Source organism: Armigeres subalbatus, chromosome 3 (assembly GCF_024139115.2).
Source record: "Armigeres subalbatus isolate Guangzhou_Male chromosome 3, GZ_Asu_2, whole genome shotgun sequence".
NCBI lineage: Eukaryota > Metazoa > Arthropoda > Insecta > Diptera > Culicidae > Armigeres > Armigeres subalbatus.
In genome coordinates this window covers 352,823,342-352,840,710 of record NC_085141.1, presented here as the reverse complement: position 1 = coordinate 352,840,710, position 17,369 = coordinate 352,823,342, and the positions used below count along the sequence as shown (strand labels likewise).

The 17,369-nt window shown below is 36.7% G+C and overlaps 1 protein-coding gene across 2 annotated transcripts in view; it reads left to right on the top strand.

Annotated features, from left to right (window-relative positions):
• Window positions 1-17,369, top strand: part of LOC134223217 (homeobox protein vnd-like) — a 47,102-nt gene that overhangs the window by 2,031 nt on the left and 27,702 nt on the right. The window lies entirely within an intron of this gene.

The window sequence follows — 17,369 nt, the reverse complement described above, 5'->3', positions numbered from 1 at the left end:
TGACATTTTCGATTCCTTTAAACCAGACAATTGTATGAGGGTAAAAAACAAGCAAAGCCGTTGAATATTCGATGATATTTTGAATTTGATTTTTTTCTTTTGGGTCTATATAATCTGGTAAGGCTTTAAACGAGGCACTTGTCTAAAACATGCTGAATATGAGAATCAGCATAAGGGAATTTCAGTAATGATGGCAACTGATCTACTTCAAAGTGGAAATTTATTGACCTAACCAATTCAACCAATGCCACCAAACTTTCGATAGACTTACCTTAAGAATTGATATAATTTTGATCCGAATAGGTCTGGAGTAGGTTTTTATTGATTCGACTTGGTCCAATCGCTATTCCTACCTTCTACCAATTCTCTCCAAAATATTTATTTCATTTAAAGTCCGGCAGTTGGCTTTCTCAGTATGAAGAATCAGAACGATGGTTTTTACTTGCCCGACGTTGTTGTTGTATGTTAGAAAACAAACCCAATCTTAAAATCACTATTCCAAAATTTTACAAAAAGCTAGCATGAAAAGCACCCTCTCTACCACTGATCGATCGTGGTTTATCATTATTTACAATAGACAATGGAAAAAGGCCACAACCCATCGACAGGAACGTCGGACAAGTAAAAAAATCGTCCTGATTCTTCAGACTGATAAAACCAATTTCCGAGTATGACATCTTATCTAGTCAAAGAACACCCTTCCAAGTCCAGTAGTCCACCGACCAAGGTCCAATGGCGATTCTGAAGGTAACTCGATCCACTCCAATGTAGAGTTCGTCTGACCGGAAGACTTGCTATTTGTTTTGAACATGCATGAAAGTAAGGGGGCGTCCAATAACGGTTTCGCCAAGGGCGCTGAGAGTCAACACTACGGCTCTGCCTCTTGGTCTATAGATTGACATCACCTTCTCGGCACAACTCATTCTAGCTCATTACTTCCCGTTTGAGCACAGTCTTGTCGCGAAACACCACTTTATATGTTGCTCCCTGTGGTACTTTGTGGTACTCTGTTCGTGATATCGCGTCTTATATTTTAAAAAATTGAAAAAAAAAACATACATCTATGTTGCAGTAAGATTAAATTTCCATAGAGAATTAGAGAAATAAGTGTAAAAGCAATGAATAAATATAAAATTTACCTAAATAAGGCAAAATTTTCATAAACAATCAAGAATTTTCTAAGAAGCAAAAATATATTAGCACTTTTAAAAGTAAAAATTGCAATTATTTAAAGAAGAATCTATATATATAAAACAAAGTTGGCATTTGTACGACCGCGCACCACTCAAGAATAGACAGCCCAATTTTCGCTAATTTATATCCGTTTTCTTCTTCTTCTTACGAGGAAAAATGTTTTGATGTAATAGGAATTTGTTCAATTGGTAATTGGTTGTTCGTTCAATTTGCATTTGTTTTCTTGATAAACTGTAACAGAAAATTGATCAATTTTTGACGATACAAAGTTCGCCTGGTCAACTAGTTTACCATAAATAAATAAAAAATATATTGAAAAATATTAAAAATTTCCATAAATAAATAAATATTAGCAACAACCAATTACAAAATGTTCTAAAAGATAATTATGTTGTTTTTCCACAAATGATCAATGAAAAGCAATAAAAAATAATGGAATTTTCATTAAAGAAATAGAAAAAAAAATACCATAATCAAAATTTTCATGAACAATAAATGCATTTAAAGTGTCATCTATGGAATAAAAATCCTCAGTTTCATTGCCTTTTCATATTTTTCTAAGGAAATTTTCTAATTTTTTATTAAGCTCTCGTTTATTAAGATTAAAAAAAAAGTTTTTCTTTGTTTCCCGAAAAATAAAATACGGACCGTTACAAATAATTAATACAAATTATGTACTACTGCACTCTGAAAGGTCAAGGGGGGGAGGTGTGGGGTGCTGTAATAAAAAAAAGAATATTAAAATTGAAAAAAAAATGTTAAAGAATGTTTTGAAAATCCCTTAAATTTTTAGGAAATTTTTTGTTGTTCCTTCAAAATATTATTTTTGGGCCAAAAAATCCAAGGAATGGAGCATATTTAAAAAAAAAATATTAGTATCTGGCGTATTATCGAACATCAAAGCGGTTTTCGAGCAGGACGATCAATAACGGATTGGTTATTTATTTACTCTGCGACAAATCCTTGATAAATTCCGGAAATACAGCCTGCGGACTCATCATCTGTTTGTGGATTTCAAGGCAGTGTACGACTCAGTGAAACGGAACGCACTGTGGCATATAATTCTAGAGCATGGCTTTCCGGCAAAGCTTATTAGGCTGATTCGTGCGACGCTGGAAGGATCCAAATCGAGTGTTAGAATATCTGGGAGACATCCGATTGGTTCGTCATGTTAGATGCTTTGAAGGTGCTGAAAGGTGCAATGAAACGGAACCATAATTAACAATCTTACATTTATAATGTTCTGAAACTCAGATGTGGATACGTACATTAGGTGGAAGATTCTGATTTAAAAAATGAATTGGACCCACGACCTTCAGTACGCTAGACTGGTGCTTTTAACCTTTCCGTCCCTGACGTCTGTTTAAATTAAAACTGCTGTAAAACCACATTTCCAGATGAATCCCAATTTTTGATTCAAACTGGATTTTAATCCGCAGTACGGTTCCCGAAAGATTCCAGAATCCGTTAGGGTCAGTTGTTTCCGGAAATAGTGGCCATTTACAAATTTAACTCAAAACAGGACGTGTGACACCTCGAACTTCATGACTTAACTGAAAAATGTTTTCAGGGTTCCTGGGCCACTCGAGTTCAACCCGGCCACATCGGCCATAATCCGAAGACCTACGAAATGGACATTTTTTAAATTCAAACAAAATAGGACGTGTGCCATCTCATACTTGATGATTTCGCAAAACAATGAAATCAATTCTATTTTCGTGGCCCTTAGGCTATTTGGTCCTCACTTCGATGTTTTGCCTAACTTTTGAGCCCTTTGGCTCTCTTGCTTGTGCCAGTAAGCACGCAAAAGCAGTGAGCCCTTAAGCCCTTTTTATTATTCTTGTGTCATTCAGAACCACATTTTTTTTGTCATTTAGTTCTCAACGTGCTAGCAAGCTACTCAGATAGTCCCCCGGCAGCAGAAGCTTTCCCGATACCGACGACCCGCATCCCTGGAGGGCTATTACATCACCAATACTACGCTTTCAACTGGTCAGCATATGCATAGATCAGCTCAAGTCCAACTCACTTCAACATTTCAACAGGTGAACGGACGAATGCCTAGGTCAGACCAAACATTGGAGCTATCTCCGGTTAAATGGTGCTCCGACGACCCGAGGCGGGTGCATTCACACGCCACGGTCTACTCAGCTCAGCGGGTGGTGGATATAGCCTACTCCAACAACCAATTTTCGATGCGCTTGAGTCATTCACTTTCTACCTTTTTCGTTGCGCCATTTGACTTCCGCGGCTATACTGCGGAAACCCAGTAAACCACATATCGTATAATAAACAGCAAATAAAGTCGCATTTGCGTCCATCAAAAATCAAAATCGCATTGTATATCAAACTTTGTCAGATTATTGTCGAAAAATGTTGTATTGAATGCACCGTATACGATAATTTTTACCGTAGTGAAAATCAATCGTAATTGTGTGAATAAAAACTCGTAATGACTTATATTCCATGCAATATCCTATATCAGTGCGAATGAATGTCTATGTGAATCGTTATACAATCGAGACCACTTCAGTCTAAATGGCTTGTAGAAGCTTCAACCAGTTGTAAAGATATAAATTGTGTAGTTTATGTTGGACAAAAATCCGATTCACTTCAAGATGTGCAGTATGGTGCAGTGGTAGAGTATCCGCCTACAAATCCAAAGATCGCATGTTCGAGACTTGGTGCTGGTAAATTCTTTTTCCATTTTTTATTTTTTTATGAATAATCGTAATAATGTTCTTATGATGTCGGGAAAAATCGTAAAATAAAACTCGTATGTACCTATATCGCCTCCACTTTGGTACGTATATAGCCAATCTGTGCATTATATACGATTAATTTGGTTCTTATATAATAACCTATATCAAGAGTTATAGGTACCAAAATGTTGACTGGGTACGCGCTCGCCGCAAGCTGAAAACAGTTGCGACGTTGGTAGCAGGCGCTGCCGTTCCCATTCATTATCGACATATATCTTCGTCGGTGGTGTACTCATGTTGTGCTATCCGCAATGGCGGCCTGCTGCTTCTGCTTCCTACGCCAACTTCGCTGTAGGATGCCGGCTATCCTGGTCGTCACTCTTGCGACCGTACTCCACTGTTCTGCAATCTGGCACATTCTTCTGACGATGTTATCGATGGTGGTGTCTATTTCGCATACCTCAAACATCGCAATACTCTCCGTTTTGAACCGGGGACAAGTTAACAGGATGTGCTCAGTCGTTTCTGTCAAGTCTGGGAATTGTGAACAGGCGGGGAAACCGCATGTCCAAACCTGTGCCTTGACTCCTGGCCGGAGCTTCAACGTTCCACAGCAATAAACTCAGAATTGATCCCTGTGGGACACCTGCCGTGATGAGGACGCTAGTAAAGCCTTCGTCTGTCTCGCCACTATCAATACTCGATTCTGAAAGTAGACGTCGTTGTGATGCAGAATGTTGTTGACTTGGTAGACTAATTGATCTGAGGTCCGCAACAGTTTGGAGTTTTTGGAACAACTGGCTTAGGCATGCTTGAATTGCAAGTTATACACCAAGACTCTATGGACATGTGTGAGCTTTATGAGTTGATGTCGTGTGGTACAGGTCTGAACTACGGAGCAGTTTGGAGAACTTAGAAAACCTGGTACAGGCATGATTGATTTGCAAGTTGTACATAAGACCCTATGGACATGTGTGGGCTTGAAGTATTGACGTTGTTTTGGGACAGAGCGTAGTAGATTTAAATTTTAAGTTTTTTTCAAAACTGATCTCGGTCTTCGGCGTGTCAATTGATCTTAGAAGTGGCTATTCCGTAGGCCCCTCAGATCATGGCCGATGTCGCCGGATATCCAAAATGCCCAGGGATCCTAAGAATATTATTTCCAACATTTTCTGTAAAATTATGAAGTTTGAGTGTCACACAACCTTTCCGTAACTGACGTCTGTTTGTAAGGGCTTCCAAAAATTAAAACTACAGTCCGAATTCGTAAGACCTGGATTGTATCCGATGTGACCGCGTTGAACCCAAGTTGCCCAGGAACCCTTAGATTATTATTTCCTGATGTTTGAGGTGTGACATGATCTGTTTTGACTCAATTTAGAAAATTACTCAATTACGAAAAGAGCAATAGAATGGGATTATTGATTTTTCGTACCAATTTCTTTTTTAATGAATATACATCCAGGTTTTTTTACGCGGTTGGAATACATTAATTTCTCGGGTAACCTAAACTTTCACAGCTTGTTAAATACCCCCTGAATTTTCTTTGATTTTTTTGTGAATTTTTCCGTGGGGTTAACTCATTGTTTCATTGATGCTTAAGGTCTTAAACGACTAAAACCAAACCGTGTAAAAAAAAACTGGGTTTAAGTGGGAAAAAATCTGCGGATAAGAATAACAAGAATCTCAACAAGGAACGAACATTAATGAAATATAATTTTAATCATTTCCATGAATATATTTAGCGCATAAGAATCAATGTCAAATCTAATAAATTCACAGTCCTTTTTAATCTAAATTGATTTAAATGACGTTTAAAGTAGCCTCACATTTCGGGAATCTTGTCCATTGATTTTGATCCCAAAAAAGCGGGATCCATGCAATTTCGTCACGAATAGTAAAAATTTCCTGGCCAATTTATAATTTGATTTACAGCTCGTTCTTAGCTCGGACTCTCGGAGATCTTCGCCGGATTGTATTGTAAATCAGGCTCCCGTCCACACACATGGGAGCGAAATTTGCAGACAAGCTCATGATGTGTAAACCAGCCGTAAAGTACGTGAGGACCGTAAAGCATTTAATCCGACTAAATTTTCCCTCGGTTTCAAACTGCCTTAAACTCGATTTTGTTCATTTGATTTTTAAATTATTTTTCCAAGCCCTCGTTTTTTCGAAATACTCAGAATTATTCAGAAAGACTTTGAATGATTCTTAATGTGTCCATTACGACTTTTTCGATTACGACGGGACAGTACAATAAGGTCTAAAAACCGGGACTGTCCCGTTAAATACGGTACGTATGGTCAGCCTACAGCTTAGCGGCTACTTAATGAGCCCGAGATTCTCGAGCACTCACAATCCTTTTTCCGTCGTCGCCGTCTGTGTGAACCCGTACGAACCCCTCAACCGAATTTAAATTGGCACGTCTCCAATCATGGGTACCTCGTCAGCCCTGGTGATCTCCTCCTACATTCCTATAATGCCTTTCGAAAAAGTTCGAACTTTCGCATCTGATCATCTAATCATCTAATCATCTAATGGCCACTAAGCGGCACGACAGCATCCTCGTCTATTCGCGAAGTCGAAGCAAATTCTGCTCTTCCCTCCCATGGGAAATCCCATTGCTATCTGTCAGAGTTTGAGTGAAACATGGCCGCCATCTCCTCCTCTCTGTTGCTCTACTGTAAAAACCCATAAAGAACTGTCATTGTTTGTGTGAAGAATTTTACCTCGACTTCGCGAATAAATAGTGATTTGACAATGAACTCTCGGTATGTCGAGCTCTTGATCGAGGGGTTTTTTTAGCTTCTCACCACGTCTGAAACTGTTTTAGCTTAGACAGTTTCTTTTACATAGGAAACTCTTGCAGTTTTCCGAAAAAAAGGAGCAAACGTTGGAGCAAATGACGATTAGCACATCATTCTTATATTTCACCCGACGATTCATAGTTGTTTAGCCCTCGGGGCTTTGTTGTTTTCCTCAAAACACGAACAATCAAAAATTTCACCGACAAAATAAAACATTAGGGTAACGGGATGTAATGTTAGGCCTGGATGCAACGTTGGCTAATCACGCAAATTAATCAATAATTCAACAATAATTTGTTTTGTAGAGAGATAATTATCAATGCTTCTTTGAAAAAGTATATCAAGTTTAGTAAAATTGGACGAACATAAAGTCCATTTCGCACGAAACTTTTGATGGATTAAATAATAGATTGTGAACAATTATTGTTGTTTTTGACTACATAACATAATAACCAAAAGTAATAAAGCCGTTTGGTGGCATAATTTCGTTTAGATCTTCAATATATGAATATTTAAATCGATAAATGTGCTCAACCACCGCATAATAGGCTAAGGTTTGAGCCATATACCCTATATTTTAACTTTTCAAAAACTATTAAATGATTATCATTAGGGTAACGGTACCAATAGTGGAGGTACTAGTAGATCCAAAAAAGATTTTTTTTAATCGATAATTATGGGAAATAACTTCTTCTTCTTCTTCTTCTTCTTCTTCTTCTTCTTCTTCTTCTTCTTCAATGGCTCTACATTCCAACTGGAACTTGACCTGATTTACAACATAGTATTCTTTTACCATTTCCTCAGTAATTAATTGAAAGCTTTCTATGCTCGCCACTGCATAAGTATGTATCTTGTGTGGCAGGTGGATACACTATGCCCAGGGAGTCGAGAATGTTTCTAACCCGAAAACACCCTAGACCGGACCGAGAATCGAACTCCCCATCTCCGGATTGGCAATCCTACGCCTTTACTCGCAAGGCTACTGGAGATTTGGGATGGATGGCAATTATGGGAAATATACAAGTTTAATATCTTAGCTAATAGATAAACTAATACAGCGATTCCACGGGAAAAGAATAGAGTTGAAAAAAGTTGTCCAATTTTGCTCAAAATCACTTGGTATGTTCTTCATCGAAAATAATTAGACCCGTATTTTTTATTTTTTATTAGGGTGGCCATGTTCGATATAGGGTTACCAGAAAAATCGCTATTTTTCGATTTTTTTATTTTTAAAAATCATAACTTTTGAACCACTGGATCGATTTGCAATATTTTTTATGGATAGAAAGCTTATTACTTCTAGTCTTATATATAAAAATGAAATGGTCTGTGTTCGTATCCGCATAACTCGAAAACGGCTGGATGGATTTTATTCATTCCTTCAGCAGTTACGTTCATTATAGTTTCCGACGGGTTTATATGATATTTCCTCACGCATAAATCACGAGTAAGGTTGAGTAAATCGTGAAAAATTAAAATTAGGATTCGTATTGAAATTTCCTATGGGCAGTTCACAACGAGCATTTCCGCCTACTATGCAGGACAACGTCTGCCGGGTCGACTAGTTCTTACTAAAAATTTTGGTTTGGTGTATTGGTGTACTCAAATTTGCTAAAATGGTCAAAATATTCGTTTTTTAAGATTTTTAAATGTTGGACCACAACGACTATATATTTTATATTTTTTATGAAAATTCAAATATTTTTACATAACATATCAAAAATTAGAAATGTTCATCGAGCCGTTTTTGGGTTACATTTTTTGAAAATTTCAAGTTTTCTGCCCATACACACATGGAATGAACGTTATTCTCCACTATTTCAAAAGTATGAAAATGTTATTCAAGAGTGTTTGTTTGGTCTCGTTTATTAGAAGAATTTACGAATCGCAATAGTTGAAAATAATTCAATCGGAACAGACTATTGTTGTTATTGACTTCATTCTCCAAAATCGGCAAAGCAATATGTCGTTTTTCAAAAAGGTTGGTTTTCAGCAATCCATACAATAGGTTACCTGCTTTGTTTATATTTTTTCAATATTTTTGATGCAGGTAATTCATTGTATTTTCTTTTTTGATTATGATTCATCTGTCTCCTTTTCCTTGTTCACTCTACCTAAATGATGCCCAAAGGGACTATTTAAAGTGGTCTATAAGATAAAGTATATGTCAGTCAAGAAAATCAGTGAAATTGTCCAGTTGCCTTACTGAAGAAACGTTTAATACAATGAAGCACGAATGCTCAAATTGCCATGTTTGGAGTAATTGTTACAGGAAACTTACTCCTAAACTGTATGATTATGCAGCGGAAAGGAGAATAAAATTGGATAAAAGCTGTTCCTACATTTGTAATACCTGCTATTGCCGACTTTATCGCATTATCAAGAAAGGAAACGAGCCAGCAGCTCCAAGTGCAGTTAATATAGAATGTGAAAATCAAGAACTCACTGTTTCTTGATGATCTCGCCGTTGCCGGATCATCAGGCATCAATAATTTCCTCGTGGCGGGACCATCTAGAGTGAACAATTTCGCCGCACCAGCAAACATCAATAATGGTGGTTTCGAAATAATCGATCCCAATGCCGCTGGATCATCGGAAATTGACGCTGTTCCTAGTGTTGGTAAGTAGAATAATCTCTTCTTTTTGTTCATTCAGACATCATGATTTGCTACGTTATACTAGTTGTACTCGATTATTCAGAAAATTGAAAAACATCAGTTCCGTATAATCTTACCTAATCCGACCTAGTAGCTCAATTTGTAGAGCAGTTGCCTATCATGCAACAAAATAGAATAATCGAATACAATATGTATTACATTATATGAAGAAACATGCTCCTAACTAATAGTTATTTTTCCATCTTGTTTTCAGAATCTTTGTTTTCTTTGGAATCAACGAGTGCTGAATCAATTGGTAGCGCTGGTGCCCAGAAACCCGGAGACGGTCAGGAAATTCTTCAACAAATGAAGACAAAATTTGATGAAATATCTGACAGAAACGATCGATATAGGATTCTAACTTCCCTTCCCAAATCTTGGACTGCATACAAAATGATGCAAAAATTCGGTGTTTCGCAACGAACTGCTCAACGTGCAAAGAAATTACAGATTGAAAAAGGTTTTATGAGCACACCGGAGACCAGAGTAAATATGTTGTCTTTGAGCGATGATACTCTAACTGTAGTTAGGGACTTTTATAATAGTGACGAGATAAGCAGAGCATGTCCTGGGAAAAGGGATTTCGTTATTGAAAATATGGCAGGAGAAAAAGTGCATGTACAGCGCAGGTTACTTTTATGTAACCTTCGTGAAATTTATTCAATTTTCAAAGAGCAATATTTTACTTTTAAAATTGGATTTTCAATGTTTTCCAGCAGCCGCCCAAAAAATTGTATTCTAGCTTGTTCAAGTGGAACGCATACTGTCTGCGTATGCATTTATCATCAGAATGTTAAAACAGAATGTTTAAAACCCTTAAGGACAAGAAACTTATTCATAACCATTTAAAAACGTATCATGACTTGTTTTTTAAAATACTTTGTGAAAATCCTACAGAGAAATGTTGGTTGAAAACCTGTGATCATTGCCCGGGTACGCAGACACTAGAGAATGACCTGATGAATTCTCTTGAAAATGTCGATTCCTTAGAATTTATACAATGGAGGTAAACAGATCGTTGTCATTTAAATTCAATGCGAATGGATGCAGAAGAGTATGTGGAAACATTTTTAGAAAAATTAAGCGAATTATCTCCGCATAATTTTATTGCAGAGCAACAAGGAAACTACTTAAAACAACTTAAAATTAATTTGGAAGCAACTGATTGCATTTTTTTTGTGTCTTTATTAAGGAGACTTTCAGCCCGAGGCAACTGATTGCATTATAATTGCTGACTTCTCTGAAAATTACTCTTTTGTTATTCAGGACGCTATACAAGGTTTTCATTGGGCAAACGCTCAATGCACAATCCATCCTTTTGCCATATATTATAAAGATGAAGCACAAAATTTAAAGTTTACAAGCTTCATAGCAATCGCAGAATTTACTAAACATAACCATGTTGCCGTTCGGCTGTTTATAACAAATTGTGTGAATTTCATTAAAAAAAAAAGCTACCTTACCTGAAAAATATCCATTTTTTTCTGATGGATCAGGCAGACAATACAAAAATAAGATGACTGCTTTCAATTTGTGCCACATGTACAAAGATTTCGGTCTTAAAGCAGAGGGGAACTTTTTTGCCACTTGCCATGGAAAAGGGCCTTGTGACGCTTTAGGAGGTGTTCTAAAGCGAAACGCTTCAAAAGCAAGTTTACAAGGCCATCATATTACAACTGCGTACGAACTTTACTCTTGGGATGTTTCTAAAGTAGATTCCAAAATGTATTACGAGTTTTTCTCGGAAAAAGATTACAATGCAATGGAAAAGAAAATAAAAAACCGTTATACTCGTGTAAAACAAATCTCTGGGACACAATCGTTTCATTACTTTAAGCCACAAAATGAAAATTACATTATCGTGAAACGGTTTTCGTTTTCAGATGAAGAAAAGTGTGTTAAATTGTAAGAATTTTGCTATGTAATATTTTTTTGATGAATTATGAAAAATAAAAAAATCGAATTAAATGCTGAGTTTTAATTGAAGGTAATCAGAGAAAACCATTGCTTGTAGTCTAAAGCTTTGAGATTTGAGCTACCATTCCTCAATATAGCAGAGCCAAGATTCTCTCAGACAGCGCTGGTTGCCAAATTTTTAATAATACCAATGGAAAGCATTCATTACACAAAGAATTTCAGCGTAGATTTCATTGGCCGGAAAAATTGTGTTTTTTGGACTTCAAAATTGATTTTCAACTTCACTAAATATAAAAAAAAAATCTACACGCTAAAAAAATATATTCTAGTTTCAGTTCGGTTCACTCAAAATGACCCTTTTGTGGAATAATTCAAAATAGTTAAGTACTCAGTCGTGATTTACGCTACCACTCAAATTCGGCATGAGTGCCTCTGCAACCCTTATGAGCACTCATGCTGAATTAGGACGCTAACGGACCATTGTGGTTCCAGTTAAAGCGTACACCATGGGTGAGTAAACCCTAGCAATGTTGGTCTCTGCTTTTAAACAATGTGAGGGTGATTTATAGTTCTTACATTTAATGGGGTCAGAATTGGACAAGACTCCCCTACTTTTGATAGGTACATTACTTCACAAATAAAACTAGATTAGTACACATGGTTATCATGAATTTATTAGGAATAAGTTTGATAACTTCAACAGAATGATTCCCGCAGTTATTTTGAAGTGATGGAAAATTATGCTCATTCCATGTGTGTATGTTCAGAAAACTTGAAATTTTCAAAAAAATGTAACACAAAAACGGCTCGATGAACATTTCTAATTTTTTGATATGTTATGTAAAAATATTTGAATTTTCATAAAAAAATATAAAAATATATAGTCGTTGTGGTCCAACATTTAAAAAATCTTAAAAAACGAATATTTTGACCATTTTAGCAAATTTGAGTACGCCAATACACCAAACCAAAAATTTTAGTAAGAACTAGAAGTAATAAGCTTTCTATCCATAAAAAAATATTGCAAATCGATCCAGTGGTTCAAAAGTTATGATTTTTTAAAAATAAAAAATTCGAAAAATAGCGATTTTTCTGGTAACCCTATATCGAACATGGTCACCCTAATAAAAAAATAAAAAAATACGGGTCTAATTATTTTCGATGAAGAACATACCAAGTGATTTTGAGCAAAATTGGACAACTTTTTTTTTCAACTCTATTCTTTTCCCGTGGAATCGCTGAATAAATTTACTAACAAAAATGAGATTGGTGTTAGTTAACATTTACAACTACCAAATATTGCTTGCACATTTAACCGGATATTTAAAGCACGATGCATCAACTGCAACCATCGTAAAAGGTATAACTATGAAAATTCTCATTAAAACCCCACTACCTCCGCCATTGGTGCTACCTCCACTAAGGGTACGGTTACCTTACTGCTTGAAAACATATGCATTGGGCAAAGAAATATCAATTTTCGTGTCGTAATATAATTTGCTACATCTTAGCAATTCCGGTTAAATTTCTGAGAAAAAAAAAACAACATATAAAAATGCACATTTTCTCCTTATTTCGATTAGCAACACAATCCAGTATTGGTTGATTCGCATGGTAAATAAGCATATTTCGTTTCGTGCAGTCATTTGATTCCTTCAACAGCTTTTGCTAACCTTTTCGACGTACGTACGTGCATACAACAAGGAAACCTGACCATGGGCACCCCAACTTTGCTATGAGTGAATACTACCTAACAAAATCAGTAAGGGCTTCATGCTAAATCGTATTACGGGTGCACTTGGGTTCTACGCCAAGTGGAGTGAAGAGCACTCGGCTGTTCATGTGTTGTTTGTTGAACCAATTACGTGAGTTCCCATAGTGTTCCTACGAGGTAGTGGCAGGTAGCCAATACGTGATCAATTAGGTTCGATGAAGTTTAGAGAGTTATGGGTATAATGGAATCATCGTCAGCTGTTCAATTTTTGAGGGGTGAATTGAAAGTTGTTAATGAAGACTGAAAAGCGGTTGAATCAATCATGAGTCAACGAGGGTTCGGGGTTGATACAATGTAGGCTTTTGGAACTAATTTGTATATTTGAAAGAAGAGTGCGGAGTGGGCTGCTAAGAAAGCAGAGGTGGAGAGGCCTGTAATAAATCAAAATTAAATTATAGATAATTCGATTTAGATTGCAAATTTGTTTTGCTCGTAATCGACCACGGAGTCAATCAGAGAACCAAACGGGGACAGTTCTGACATAAATTGTCAACTTCAATTACATTTCAAAAGAGTCGACATCCAACCCAAGGATTGACGTCCCGTAATTGAGTTGAACCGAAATAGAATATGTAGCTCGAAACGGTAAATCAAGTCTCCGATCCATCACATCAAAGTCCAAAGTCATGCAAACTTGCACATTACCCACAAGCACAGAGCAGAATAGACAAACAGAGCCGAAATTGCTCTGAAGAAGGTTACACCCATTTATGTCGCATTCCGTTTTGTCACGAAGACTTGTTGTGCCGAGTTCTGAGAGCCCCGCAGAGCACCTCAGCCTTGAGGAGATATTATTTTTGATAGCCCTGGGAAAATCGGAAGATGTTTCTCTAACAAACTAATTTTGGCGCCCCGGCTCGGACGCTCCGGTATGGAAAGCTAGCTGCTCACATGCCAACTCATAATTACCGACTATTTATGACTTGCCATGGTAGATTGTTTTTCGTAGATTGGCTTTCCACCTGGAGTTATGCACCGTTCGTAACGTTGATGATATCGCTACTTGGGTAGATCACACGCGGCGAAGGTGCACTTTCGTGCTCATATGAAGTTAGGGTTTTCGCAGTCAAGTGTGCTATCAAATGAAGAATACCCATTCAGAAACTAGAATGGGAAGAGTAATGGCTCTATTTGGATTCACCCGAGCCCTTAGCTTATGAAGCAGAGGGAAACATGCAAAACTATGTTTCGGCTACCTATTTAGTTAGTCGGAACCATTGCTCATGCATGAGCACTAGCAGTATGTACAAGTAGGGAGGCTTTTGGTCTGATGGCGTGTCGAAATTTGATGGCTCTTCTGTACAGTAAAAAAACGACAAAATTCAATATTTCATATGTCAAACTACTTAGAATCATTCATGTGGAGTTTTTTGCTGCATACTCATGTATCTTGTAAGTGTGTTCCTTTAACATGTAAAGATGACGTGCTTCAAAGTTATTGCAATATAAATTCAAGTAACACTTGGAAAATCAGTCTTTTTATGTGATTCCTTGAGAGAAGGAATAATGTACAGCACTTGGTAAACGATCATTTAAAGATATTTGGTGGTTTAAAAAAGTTTGGGGATTATTATTCCGTTGTCGCTATCAAGTTTAGAGGAAAGAAAGCTTACATGAGGAAAAGTAATCAATTATTTGGTGAATTGGTGAACAGTATTGAAACAAAGTAACTTCAGCTTATAAAATACTAAGAAGATAGGAGGGGGAGATCCCCAGCGCCAGACAGCTCTAAATAGCGGACACTTCTGAAAACGACACTTGCAGCGGTCCCTCCACCATCTTATGTAGTACAAAAGAAACCCGGATAAAAAATATCATTAAAGTATCATAAATTTTATTGTTACAACACCATTTAAAACATAATTTTTACCATTGAATATAATGGAATTTTGACAATAAAATCACATGAGAAATAATGGTTTTCCACGATAAAAAGAATGGTAAATGGGACTTTTACAATTGAAAAGGGGGGTTGTTATGTATCTTTACAATAAAAAAATCGAAAATTTTTCATACAAAATTCGAAGCAAAACAATTGATTTTACGGTTCTTCAATGGGATGATTTCGAGCGACAAAACAATAGAAAACATTGCGTTTTAAAAGTTTTCAATTACTGTTTCTATTGTTTTACAATAGAAAAACAACAGGATTTAGAATACATTATACTCCAATATTACAATAAAAATGAAATACAATTAATTGTTTTACAACTTATTTTATTTTCCTTCGGTTGTTTAGCATATCTTTAGACGAATCCAGCGCACTACTTCCAAAGTTGAGTGGGTTGCCTGTATCTGGAGAAAATCCAACATCGGTTTAAAAAGCGTACTAACTTTATTCCGAATAGACAATATACAATAGACCTGTGAAAATGTAAATTATAAAAGAATGTCAGTTTTATTAGAAAAATACGTCGAGAAGAAAAGAAAAATTACCTGCATCAGTTCTTATTATATCCCGTTGGTGAGATTGGCCAATGGTAGCCACTGAACGATCTTGAATCAGTGGCCAGCAAGCAGCAGTATTTTATTTATCATAAGCTTCATTTCTGTAAAGGAACAAGGATACATGTTACCAGGCATGTCATCAGGTAGTATGATGATAAAATTTTCATTTATTTTTTGTTCGGAATGAACCAGTGTTCATTATGTACATTGAACTTTTGTAGTACAGTAGACGTTCAGTAACTGCAAGTCATTTAACTGCAATTCGATAGTTACAACAGTCGCTAAACTTCAAACTGGTGTTAAACTCAATGACAGCTGCATTGCGCTGTACATTTAGATGCACTTTTATTGCATCTGACGATTGACAACCGTTTGACGTCTAGAATGCGTTGCAGTTATCGAACGAAATCTGTAAACAAGCATTAGACTGGAACCCAGCGGGACATCGCAGCAGAGGCAGACCCAGAGGCTCATGGCGGCGAAGCCTCAATAAAGAAATAAAAGAAGTCGACCGAAATCTAACCTGGCAACAGGTTAAAGCGATAGCCGGGCAACGCTCAGGATGGATATCTTTCAAGTCGGCCCTTTGCACCACCGGAGGTGTACAGGATCCATTAGTAAGTAAGTAAGTTGTTGCCATGCATGTACTATAATTCCTCGTTATCAAAATGTTTTCAATTTATTCGCAAACTGACCGAAAACGAGTCATTTGCGATTACTGAAGTAAGTATAAGTAAGTAAGTAAGTATTCGTTAACTGAAAAGTAAACATTTTGCAGTTATCGAACGGCTACTGTATAAGATTACGATTACCGGTGGTGAGTATAAACCGTTTGTCAGCGCAGTATCATTACTTGACACTTTACCGGTCGCTACTAAACGCGCTGCTAAAACAGTAGCGCAACTGACAGGTGACCAAATTGACCAAATAATAGCGTTACTATTTGATGAACTATCAAACGTCGAACGTCACCGATACGGAATGCAGCCACCAAAATGCTAGGATAGGATGTGACAAGTAGTCAGTAAAAATCGTACCGATTTGCTGTCACAATCGTACCGGTTGCTGATTGGTTGAAACTGACAATCGATTACTTCGATCGGTGGCGGCGCGTTTTCCGTAGGGCAGCATGTTGTTAGTTTGGGCCTGTTCAAATATTACGTAACGCGAAAAATGTTGTTTTTAAGAACCCCCCACCCCCTCGTAACAATCCGTAACAATTTTCAGAACTACCCCCACCCCTATGCGTAACGCGTAACAAATGCGATTTTTTTAAATAGATCTTAATTTTAGTAGAATTTGAAGGACGGTGCAATAAATTATTATCTTCTGTATACTGCCCATAAATTCAACAGTCCCATGTTTGCTTGATTTCCTTTCCACATGGGACTATTGTGCATTTATGGGCAGTATATTTCATGCTTTTTCAAAGATAATGAAATTTTTTTGAATTTTTTAAATATTTTTCCCTTTGGAAATAACTTGTTACGCGTAACAATATTTCGAAGGACCCCCACCTCCTATATTTTGCGTAACAAAGCGTAACAAAAATCAAACAACCCCCCTTTGGCCGTGTTGCAGGTTTTTAAAGTTGATATTAAGCAAAATACGAAAATGTTTGAGTTCCAGTTTTTTGGTAAGAAATAAATTTATATTGAACTGCAAACGCCATATAAATTATTCTCCAGGGTTGTACAGGTTTAAAACTGTTGAATTTAAGCATTATCATTCACCTTTCTGTCATTTTCGATCTCATAGTCATTTTTTCAGTAGCGAAAACTTCTCTCTGTTAGTCTTTCACTTCTCTTACATAAATAGTGGATGGAACGGGAAGAAAAACATCAAATTTTGATACATGATATTTGGAAGA